Source organism: Montipora capricornis, chromosome 1, assembly GCF_036669925.1.
Source record: "Montipora capricornis isolate CH-2021 chromosome 1, ASM3666992v2, whole genome shotgun sequence".
Lineage (NCBI taxonomy): Eukaryota > Metazoa > Cnidaria > Anthozoa > Scleractinia > Acroporidae > Montipora > Montipora capricornis.
In genome coordinates this window covers 33,662,825-33,675,047 of record NC_090883.1, presented here as the reverse complement: position 1 = coordinate 33,675,047, position 12,223 = coordinate 33,662,825, and the positions used below count along the sequence as shown (strand labels likewise).

At 41.3% G+C, this 12,223-nt stretch overlaps 1 protein-coding gene across 1 annotated transcript in view; it reads left to right on the top strand.

Annotated features, from left to right (window-relative positions):
• LOC138039827 (carbonyl reductase [NADPH] 1-like) overlaps positions 1-12,223 on the top strand; it is a 172,303-nt gene that overhangs the window by 39,729 nt on the left and 120,351 nt on the right. The gene's annotated exons all lie outside the window — the stretch shown is intronic.

Sequence of the window (12,223 nt, the reverse complement as noted above, 5' to 3'; positions counted from 1 at the left end):
CTAGATTAAGGAAGATTCAAAATCTTGAATTAGTTATTGCAAAGTCAAAAAACATGTTAGCGCTTTATACAGCGAAATGGGGCAATTTGGACTTATAGCTTATGCACAGAGATACTGTTTTATACTATTTCTGTTATTTTGATCTGGAAAACATAGGGGTTAGTCCACTCATGTTGTACTTTTATGTATATGTAGGTGTGTGTGTGTGCGTGTGTGTTTATAACTTGTAAAGTCTTGTAAAAAAAAAAGCAAGCAGCATGCTGAAAAAATTAAAAAAATCCAAAAAAAAAATGCGTTCCGCAGATATTTTCTCATAGTTGGTCAAAGCAAGTCTATATTTGAAGCTGGTTGAATATCATGACGACCAAGAGAAAATTAAGGTTACAGGAAGTGAGGGCGTGGTCCTACCCTTCTAGGGATATGTTAAATGAAACAGAAACGGAAGTGTTTTCAGAGGCGTCCGCATAGGTAGTGGGCATGTTCAAACACTAGGAATCAAAATTGGCGAATCGCCACTGTCATGCTCCCCCGTTCTCAATGTCTTCATATGACGTCGTGTTTGTATGAATGGAAACCGACTTCCGTTCTAACAATTAACTTCTGTGAAATTTCTCTTTATTTTGTCTTGGTAACAGCGAATAGGGTTTGGTCGATTTTACCCCGGTACAAGCACTGATACTGGCATATTGCAGGATAATTTTGCGGCAGCGCGATCTGTTGATGCCAAAACTTCCTTTTTGATATCAAGAGAGAGTAAGCTCGGTTTGTGGCCATCTCTTAACGACAAAACGCCCCAAAACACTTTCGAAAAACGGTTTCGTAGGTGGAAAATTTCTCAAAACTGTCGTTTTCAAAATGCTTTTGGATTGCTGTGCGAATAGGTGAAACCTTGGGTTTTTGAAAACGGTGACGTAAAAAGGGCTTAAAAACATGTCAGTGTGGACTGGACACTTTAAATCATAGATCGTTTTCACCTAAACAAAAATAGACATTTTGAAGAACGCATAAACTCATCAAATTGTATTTTTTATTCAATAAAAATATTATTTTGTTTATTTGCTTGTAAGTTGTTTTCCTACAATTAACTTGCTTGCAGTATGAAAATGCGAGCCAGTTTCATCACGATTTGGTTTTCGACTGGAAAAGTAATGGTGGGTTTCCAATGGAAAAAGCCATAAGAATGCGAAAAAACGAATCTTACTGGTGTTCCAAAAATCAGGGGAGGTCAAGGAGCTAGATTTCGAGATTGATCTCAACACTTCAGTCAAAATTTATTTTCGGTTTTTTTCCCACGATTTTAGATCAGATATTTATTTTCGGTCACACGTTTTTTTAATTCATCAGCCGAAGGGTGTGGTTTACGCTTGTGCGCTCAGCTGAAAATTTACGCTGACCAATCATAGCAGCTGTTAAATAAGCCAATGTTAGCGTAAAACAAATAAATGCAGTCGACAAAGTACGATAGCCAATTATATTTGGTACTCTTGCTGATTGGCTGAAAATGTAGTTTGATATTTGAGTCAATCACTAAGCGCTAAAGAAAGCACGGGGTTACTCCCGGGGAACGCGATCGAAAAGTGCTTCATGTTGTAGCCAGCGTAGCAGCCGACCCTTTCCCACCCCTCCCTCTCCCCTTGGGCCGTTCCGCAGGTTATCCGTGTCGAATTTCCTCAAAGCAGGGAGAATACCTCGAAGTGCTTGTTAATACTGATATCCTCTGCCCATTTTTTTTTTTTTTTTTGGGGGGGGGGGGGAGGGGAAGTTCTGGTTTTAGCGTACGCGATGGCCATTTATCTCTTGTTCAACTTGTGGGAAATCTAGCAGAAAAACTACAGTATTAGAATCTGATTGGTTGATTTGCTCGCTACAGCAACGTGACCGTCCCTCTTAACAGTTACATCTCCTGAGGCATATCTCTCATGGAAGTAAATTTTCCGTTTCAGATTTCCCACTATGTCAAACATGATCAAGCTGTTGCTGGCTCGATCAACGACAATAACTTCCTCCGTGTGTGATTTGAAAGCTATTCCTGATAGATTGAAATTAGAGGGGATTCTCTTGCTATCCGGTTTGATGAACCGTAACGGGACGATTGTGCGGGATTAGAAACTGATCGGGGTGTTTTCGAAATTCCCCGAACGACCAAATGAAGCCACGACAAAATTCCCAGCTCAAGACGGGGTGAATTTTGCGCGATGAATTCACAGGAATTTCCGGTCAATTTCGCAGAAACTCGTCTCCCTTCGAGCAAAGATGCAAATACTCCCACAGAATCCGAATTATGGAGACTACAGCACCAATCAAAGCTTCTCTTCGCATTTCACAGGTCTCCTTAAGTTGAACCCACCAAATTGTACAGAAAATGCCTCGCGGACTTCCGGTAAGCCATTCAACTACTCAAGGTAAGTCTTGAAGCATGGTTGCAGCTACTCTAAATTTCATGGACAAAACACGATCGTAGACATCCAGACCTTCATTGCTGAAAGCCGTAGTGGCACTGTCCACAGCCTTCTTGAGAAAATCCTTCCACCAGTGAAGAAAGCATTCTTCGAATCAACTTTGAAATATGCAAGAAAGTATCCTCAGCTACATGTATACAGTAGGTGCCCTCAAACGTGTGGGACCCTTTATTCCGAAAGAAACTGCCTTTCAAATTTATAACGCTCTGTCTGATTGTGCCATATTTCGATTATTGCAGCCCGATTTGGGACTCTTTGAGTGGCTACCTGAGTGATAAGCTCCAAAAATTGCAGAATCGTTCAGCTAGAGTAATTACAAAATTGCCTTTTGATACGAACTCGAACCACCTCCTAACCACCCTCCCTTAACAGGGAGAGGCTGTCAATTTGTCGAAAGAAACGGAAAGCGTTAATGATGTATAACACAATGAATGGACATGCCCCAGATTATCTTCAACGTCTTTTCACTCAGTATTACTCTAATTGGCTTCAAAATAACGGAGTCGAGGTTCAGGGGAATAATTAGCATTTTGTTTTGTTCAAAACAAAGGAAAATGCAAATTATTCCCCTAAACCTTGTCTCTGTTTTTTTGTTGCTGCACAATTCGAAACTAGCCTAGGGCTAGCCTATTAAAACGTGAGAAACTCCGAGGGAAAACTGGCTTTTCCAAAACCGAGAACTAATTATTTAAAGCAAAGCTTCATCTATAGCGGGGCCACATTATGGAATAACTTGCCCAGTAGCTTGAAGAATGTTGGATCTGTCAATTCAAGCGAAACTTGAAGAGGGTATCCAGCATATCGGATTCCACTCGGCAATCATGTAAAGCAGTTGTAAATAATTTTAGTTTTAACTGGTAAAGCTTAAACTGAGGATTTTCCGTGTTTAAATAAAGTCCTACTACTACTACTACTACTACTACCACTACCACTACTACTATGGTCAAATTTTCCAAACCATATGTAATAGAAGCTCATGACCATCTGCATGTAATCATTGATCTCCTCTAAATCAGTCAACTCACTTGAATGCATGGTGAGTTATGTTCCCGTGATAAATACCGGTAGACCATCCATGGGAAACCACACAATGTGTGTGTATTTATTAAAACATAATTTTCAAGGAAATGTTGGGGCCTAGAGCGAAATGTTGTTCACATGATGTATACATTATTCAATGCTAAATATTGATGTTTTCATAATACCCGATTTTCGCCAATCTCAGGTTCATAACTGTTCTCTTCTCTCGTTCAATCGCCGTAGTCGCTTTTCCTTTAGATTTTCTCTGGCATTGAAGTCCTCTTCTATTTCTTTGTTCATATTTCCCAGCTTACATGATACACGTTGAAACCTCACTAATCGCTGGTAGCATGTAACTCCACCAAAACAGGTTGCTGCTCTCCGAGCAGTCAATACGCTCATCCACACCGATCGCAGATCTAATAATTTCAGCAAGATCTACAGAACGTCTCCAAAAAATCTCTATCTTGTCATTTGCAAAGGCGGCTGAAGAACAAGTGAAGCACCTTGAGCGACCGTCTAAGTTTCTTTGGAGTTTCACATGGATGAAATCTCTGAAGATACGCGCGAAAATAACAGGCCGTCAATTTTCAAATCAAAAGGCGAGCCGCGATTGGTCCAACCCCTCATTATCACGTGCATTCGCCACGCAGTCCAAACAAAGGGACAGGAATGTAGTTTGAAAGAAAGCAGCCGTTGTTTGTGTGGAGAGAACGTTGCATGACCACACAAATAACGGCTGCGTAGGAGACTAGGTCATTTTATCAAACGTAAAATTATCTTTTCTATTTGATCACGATGTTTGGCTTGTTGTAAAATACGCAACGCAATGTACGGAGATGTCAATCTGTAAACTACGCAATATACGCAATATGTGCAAGACGGGGATGTAAATTTCAAATGTTTTGTCAGTTTCTCACGTCCTCTACACGACCCGCTCAAATTTGGTCAATTCACGTCGTTTTCAGGACGAAGACGGCAAAAAAATGTGTAATAAAGCAAAACGCTAGTGCAAGGCGTGCAGGGCCTTTTTTTCAGTTCATTAATCGTATTATTTTGTGGCGTTCTCGTAGCCGCCGTGGACGTCCTTGCGTAAATTCCCTACTATTGCCATGTAACGAAAGGCCAAATCCCCTCATCGAGCTTGTTACGAAGGAATCACCGTTATTTGCTTTTTGCTGCCTTGAAAGCATTTCCGAGACGCAACGCTCTCCAGGCGTACTAGCACAGGCTCCTTTCGCGGCTTTGTCACTTAAAATCCCACCTACCTCTACGGAGTGCTAGAATGGCGGTCAAGGAGTTTTATAGACTTGCAACAAGTCGACCTCACGATAATCCCAGGAGAAAATGTTTTGGCGAGCGAATCGTGATTTTTCGTACGCGAAGTAAATGAGCGACCCTTTATTATTGGCCATCGCGAAATCGCGCAGGAAACTGGGGCGAGTTTCAAATTTGAACTAAACCATAAATTGACACCATCACATGAAAGATAACATTGAGATTGCCCGTCTGTCCAAGTTTGATGCCTTTAGGTCGAACAGAGACCAAGGGCACTTTTCCTTTTGTCAGAACTGTCCGGCCAGACCAGTCAGTTTGCATAGAAAATGCAACAATTTGAAGGAACACTTGCATGATAATCCCTCGCATTCTTCCGGAGGAGTATATATTATCCTCGATGTGTGTTAATTTGATGGAGAGATGTAGAGGTTGTCCTTCCAAATACCTGGTCTGGCCGGTCAGTTCTGTCAAATGGAAAGCGCCCCAAGTTACGGACTTTAAACATAGTTAGAAATCCATACAAACGTCACTAATTTTGAGGCTGCGTCCCCCAATACCATATGAACTGTTAAAATTTTTTACGATTTCTGTAATATTCATAAAAATAGGCAAACAAAGTGATTTACACCTCACCTATTTCCAAATAGTAGGTCCAAGACAGGATTTCTCAGTTGTCCCAAATCTGATAAATTTTTTTAAGAGTTAAAATTGTTTTGGGGACGCATCCTCAATATTAGAGTGCGTGCCTATTTTTTGTTTCGTTTCGTCAGAAACCTGCCTATTTTGACTTCATTGTGAACTATTTACACAGTGAGGTAGAGTGGCTAATCAAAACAGAGTTTGTAAGTGAAAATCTAAACATCTATGAGATGTAAAAACAAACTTATGAACATGTGAACCTAAAGTATCGCAAATCATAATGGCGATAAACAAAAAGCAAAGGAAATGGGACATAAATATGAAGTTCGACTATCTGAATGGTTTTGGGTTAGATTAAAGCGATATATTGTTGAAAAAAATCCAAAGCTCTTCGTGTTAATGAGTAATGTAAACAATAGTGACATAGCTGCACATTGACTACCAGCATTAATTTTGATCCAAATACTAAAACACCACCTTGACAGTTGTTTTACTGTGATGAATGGGATGTGAACCAGGGTTTTTCTAGGCTATGTCCCTACAAAGGTCGATCTTACCGGCAATATGCCATGGACCAGACTATTTCAAAAAGAAATTGTGTTTCATTTCTCGAATGGGAGGGGAGGGAGGGAGCAGGGCTGGCCCAGTGGTGAGAGCACTCGCCTCCCACCAGTGTGGCCTGAGTTCGATTCCCAGATCCGGCGTTATATGTGGGTTGAGTTTGTTGGTTGTCTACTCCGCTCCGAGAGGTTTTTCTCCGGGTCTGACTCCGGTTTTCCCCTCCCCTCAAAAACCGACATTTGAGTTGATATATGTTAATTTGATTGATTTCATATGTGTAGCATCCCACAAGCTATTCACCGCGCACCGGTGGCTCAGTTGGTTGAGCACCGGGCTCCCATGCGGGAGGTCGTGAGTACGACTCCGGCTGGACCAACACTCAGGGTCTCAAAACAACTGAGGAGAAACTGCTGCCTTTGTAATTACATCCGCAAAATGGTTAGACTTTCAAGTCTTCTCAGATAAGGACTATAAACCGTAGGCCCCGTCTCACAAACCTTCAATGTTCATAAAACCTGTGGGATGTTAAAGATCCCACACACTTGTCGAAAAGTTCCCGCTGTTGTGGTCTGGCCTTTCCTTCAGCAATGTGGTCGGCTTGGCGTAATCTTCTGAATGGACTACTGATCAATAACACCCCCTAACAGCAAAGCAGACAGTAGTTAAATTGAAGGAGTCCAAGTGCTGAAACTGGTAAACTAAACTAACATTATCGTGTGAACATAAAGTTCTATTATTATTATTATTATTATTATTATTATTATTATTATTATTATTATTATCATTATCATTATCATTATCATTATCATTATCATTATCATTATCATTATCATTATCGTTATCGTTATCGTTATCGTTATCGTTATCGTTATTATAGGTGAAAAGACAAAATACTGTAGTGTGGATCTCTCGATCTGTCATCATAATTTGGCTTCTTTAGAAATATTTTACATGGTAATAGCTTGAAAGTTACATATTCTTGCTCTAAAATAGATAAAGGCAACTTACCTTAGCTTTTGCAGAGATGTACCACTGGATGACAGAAAAACTGCGCGACCTTGTTTGTTTTTCGAACCGTTTTGATTGATCAATTTAGTCTGATTGTCAGATAAAGGAAAGGAAAGGAACTTTATTTAAGTGTCTAATCTTCAGTGCTGGAGCACTAATCGCGGACACTGTAAATCATTGAAAATCAAATCAAATTTTGATGTCCATTATGTTCATGACCATAAAAGAGAAGGACAGATACTTGTTCATTTCCACAATACATCGATGCTAAAAAGAAAGGACATGTTAAGACCATACAAGGAAACAAACTGTTTAACAACAAAAAACAAAAGAACGCAACAGACAAAAAACTTATCTTCGTAGTCAATGGTACACTGAGCGGGAAGCTATATGTTCGCTTTGAAAATGGTACGAGCGTGAGGCTATTTGTTCGCTGTGCCAATGTTTTTACTTTGTCTTCAGGAGAAGTCCAATATGGACCAGTATGGAAGCTCTGTTGTTTGTCGAGTTATTTTCTTTGTCGCTGTCATCTTCAGAGTAGTTCTCAATAAAGTACCGGCCGCTGCCTATTAAAGAATTACTATTTTGACTTGTATCGCTTTCAATAGTTGCGTCCATTTCAGTTATATTTGAGTTTTATTCAGTTCGAATCGCGGAACGAGCCTTTTAGAAGCTGACGCTCGACATCTTTTAGTGTGGGTCTACCACGAAAAGCGTGTGCCTTTCTTTGTCTGTGTTTTGAGCGCCCCAAGAAGAAATCGATTAAGCCAACTCAACATCGATCTTCAGTAATCCAAACAACTCAGCATAGTAATCTCGATGATTTGCTTTTAATAGCTAATGTAAACAGCGCCAGGTGCCTTCTATTGTGCATTTCCCAATCAAAACACCGCCACGTGCTTTCTATTATGCATTTTGCTGCACCGGAAAAAAAACCTGAAATCTAACATGATTTATAACTCGGTGCCCTTACGGGTTCGAGTAAAAAAATATCACTGTGACATTGTTAAAAATTGTCTCAAAATGCACCAGATTGCATCTCAGCGCATATTCATTTCAAAAACTTTCCGGAGGGGGCATGCCCCCGGATCCCCCCTAGGAAGCTGGTGGCCGGACCTCTCCCCCAAACGATAAATCCTAGATAGAACCCGGAACACGATTAGCTATGGACGTAGGCAGACGTCCCTTTTCCGCGTGCAACAACGAAAATAGGTCACGTCTCCACGCGGGCTATTTCAACAAGGAGCTATTTAAAGTGCCCCTGTGTTCAACAGCCATAAATTTGAAGAATACGCGCAAGAGGAGGGATTCAAGCGCCTGAAAGTGACACCCGGATGCGTCGAGGCCCCCGGCGGCGTGGAAAGATTTATGCAGAGTGATACATAAGACCGCACGGATCGCTGCATTGGACGGCAACCCGGGGAGGGATTGTGTGTGCAGGGAAGTCAGGACATACAGAGCAACTGAACATGCAACCACTGGAGTCAGCCCGAACAGACTCATGTTAAGATGGGAACTACAGGGAAAATTTCCTGAGGTTAAGGGACTACCTAAACATTCCGACGACATGATGATCCGCCATCGTGCCAGAAAACAAAAACAGAAGATAAAGCAATATGCCGATAAGAGACACACCGCCATGATGAAAATCAAAGCTGGAGACACCTTACTGTGCAAGCAGGAACGGAAAAACAGCCTGACGCCTCTGTATGACCCGGATCCGATGGTACTGCGCATGTTCTTGGGGTCAAGGGAAGCATGATGACTGCCAAGAACAACGTAAAGACTCGCACCGGGAATTCCACCGATTAAAAGCTGCTTGAAAGTGGTGCAGGGAATCACTTCCTTGTGATGATTCCGGCAATGAAGGTGCATTTGAGCCCGCAGATGCTATTCTAGTGCATAGGTCACGTGAACTTTGGCAAGATCAAGAGAAGCCCGGAGAAAATAGTGACACAGTGGAAGAGGAATTTAGGAACAGAACAGAGCAGCCAAGATCAGATAGATCAGGTATTGTCATGAGATATTCTGTAGTAGAGCATATAATCGGCAGAGTAGACAATGGACGTTAGCTGGGTAGTGAAAAGCGAGTGTGAATTATGTAAAATATCGACCCGACTTTAAACACACGGTATAATACCTTGGGTATTATGGATCTCAATCGGTAGAGTAAAGGTGATCTAATTCGAAGGTGCCGTCGGATAATTTCCCACCCTGGTTAGAGGCCCATTTCCATGACTTCTGCTAAAGCTCAGATGCATTTCCTCGGATTATATTTCCAGCCCTGTACAAATTACCTTTGATGGTTATTCAGTGCTATGCGACCAGGATTAGCCCTTACCACGGAGGGCTTTTATTGCAACTGTATTCAATCTTGTCTTAATTTGCCGTTGTATCTTGCTTGGAGGAGGCAGTGTGGCCCAGTGGTTAGAGGGTCCCCAATAGGGTTTTCGGGATCTGGGATTTGGGCTTTTTGGAGCCCGAGATTCGGGATTCTAAAGAAATATGGGAGCGGGATTCGTGATTGCATTTATGGACGGTACGCGGGATTTAGCGTTATTACGAAGCGGGATCCGGGAAATCGTCACTTTGAAGCCCCGAGATCTGGGATTTCTGACGGCGGAGAATTTAAAATAAACCCAACTTTCGCCATCGGCAACGACGGAAACGCGGACCGGAATGTACGAGAGTGACTGGCCTACACAACTCCCTTACGCGTGTTTTAGCCTTTCAGTTTCACGACTGTAGGCTTTTTATATAGATTGTGCTAGTAAAATTAGCATAAGTAGCATATTATGCTACTAACATTGCCCATTTTTTTCCCAAAGCATGCTCAAATTATGCTCGTTTTCCCAATTATGCCACTTGTTCTTAAAATTATTCCTTTTGCAAAATGAGCGGAACAAGGCCAAAAAACTTTTCGCGATCGTGTAGAAATAAAGTTTTGGTTTTACGAGCTCCTCTTCTATTGTATTTTGCTTTCTTTGTCTTATGCAACGGTATCTGGCTATATTTGCTGGATCTAGTATGGTCTCTAGCTGCAAGTTACCGTGCGGCGTGACTGACGCCATTGGCAAACTTGCAAATGAGAGGTACTGTGGCCAACATCATCTGGCAACCTCCAGTCCCGTCATCTCCTGCCAGACTGCCATCCTTCTGGGGAGGCTCTCTCTCCGTTACCAAACCGCGAATGCGGCTCAAACATTGAACAATAATGGTCTCGGGTTTATCAATATATACCGATTATGCTAGCAGTGCTACTTTTTAAAAATCAGCAAAAATTATGCTAGTTTCAAATCATGCCAAAATTGCGCTAGCATGCACAATCTATAAAAGCCTATTCACAAGTATATCTTGATTGACCACCCTCTTTTGTAACTTATGAGGGGCGGGTTTTTGTACATTTCTTTGAGCAATGGTTGTCTATTAAATATCAGTATTTCATGAGGATTTGTTTTAAGTTCGTCACTGCTTGGTGTTATGGGCCTCAATCAAATGGCAGCCATGTTGAGTCCCGAGGGATTAAAAACTTTTGTTTGCCCCACCGAAACTCGTTCCCAAATATTTCAAATCGAGGCTCTGGGTAAGAAATCTATTGTCTATGGCCAATATGGCCGACGCACGAATAAGGCCCATTGTGTAACGAAAGGCAAGATTCGCTTGCTCTCCTGTGGTTTTTGAAGGAGTGCCAGTTTCCTGATTTTAAATTGCACCTCTGAGAGGGTCCTTTCAACAAGATTCTCGGGATAACCTCTTCCACGTAGGCGTCATTTAAAATTTTGGATGAGCTCTTCAAATAAGTTTTTAGAAGAGTTTCTTCTGAGACGTCTCAGAGCCTTGTCTTTGATGAAGCCTTTTTTGACTCCTAGTGGGTAACACGAGCAGAAGTGCGTGTATTGAAATGTTTCAGTAGGTTTGAAGTGCGTGCGCACATCAAGGACTGGATTGCTCTTGAACCTTTCACCTTTTTAAATGCTTTTACCCAAAAATGACCTTTCTGTATCTGAAATTTCAGCCGTGAATTTAATTGTGGGGTGGTGTTAAGCTTATTCAATGAAGTGTATCACTTTGCTTTCAAAACTATGATTGCGAATGCTACAATTAATGTCCCTATGACGCTGATTTTTCCCTGTTTTTCAATTTTTCGTTTAATGGTGTCTTGAGAGTAGTAGTTCAGTTAAATGTTTTTCCCTCATAGTGTATTCACGCGTTTTAGCGGGCCTTTGATTTGTGGCTCGGCCACAAATCAAAGGACGGCAAAGAAGTCAATAATGTAATTCCATTCTGAATCGTCAGAACATTTACAGCATACGAAGGTACTTTGCACATTTCTTTCTGAAGAGATGCGATCCAGTTACTCCTTTGACGGCATAGGTTACCAGGGCCCTACTGGTTCGGCCAAAAAACTTTTGCGTATAAATCAAAACCCCTTTATTTAAATTTAGAAAGCGTGGATATGTTGCCGGTAAAATCCGTTCTGAGGTTGAATCCGTTTTTGCCAAGGTTAAATTGGTGATCCTCATTCTACCCAGGTTGAATATGCAATCAGATGAATTGAAGAAACTTTTGTGGAGCCTAAATTAAGCCCAGAGAAAAGTTAGGGACAGGCAGTTGGGATTAGTTTTGGTTATTATATATGGATATCAATTGACTTAATATTATACAAAGGTAAAAAATGAAAAGAACTGGGTTGGGTTGAGCATTTCCGTCGTTGTAGTGTGGTGGTGAAGACACAGGACTATGGATCTGGGAGGGTCCAAGTTCGAGTAACGGCAAGTGCATAGTTCACTTCTTTGTTCCCCTTACAATGTTGTAATGTTGAGACTGAATGGATAATTGTATGAATACAGAAACCGATAAGATGATGCGAAACATTAAGATGTGTTGAGATGAGTAAGACAGGGCTTTAGGAAGATATAGGCGTTTTCAATCCTTAAATAGGGGGTTGATTAGGGAGAGTGCATGTTGAACATATGTAAAAACGGATTCAACCTGAGAATGGATTTTACCGTCAACAGATACACTATGAGGGAAATTTTTTTGAAGTACTACACTCCATAGACTAACAGATATTTAAACGAAAAGTAAAAAAAACGGGGAAAAAATAAGCGTCATAGGGACTTTAAGGTCAATTGGATCATGAAGGTTGGTGGAAATGACTAACAAGGCGTATTCTAAATCAACTGTAGGTGTAATTCACCTCTATTACTCGGCGGCCATTTAGGAGTCCGAGGGGAGCAAAGGCTTTGTCTTTGCAT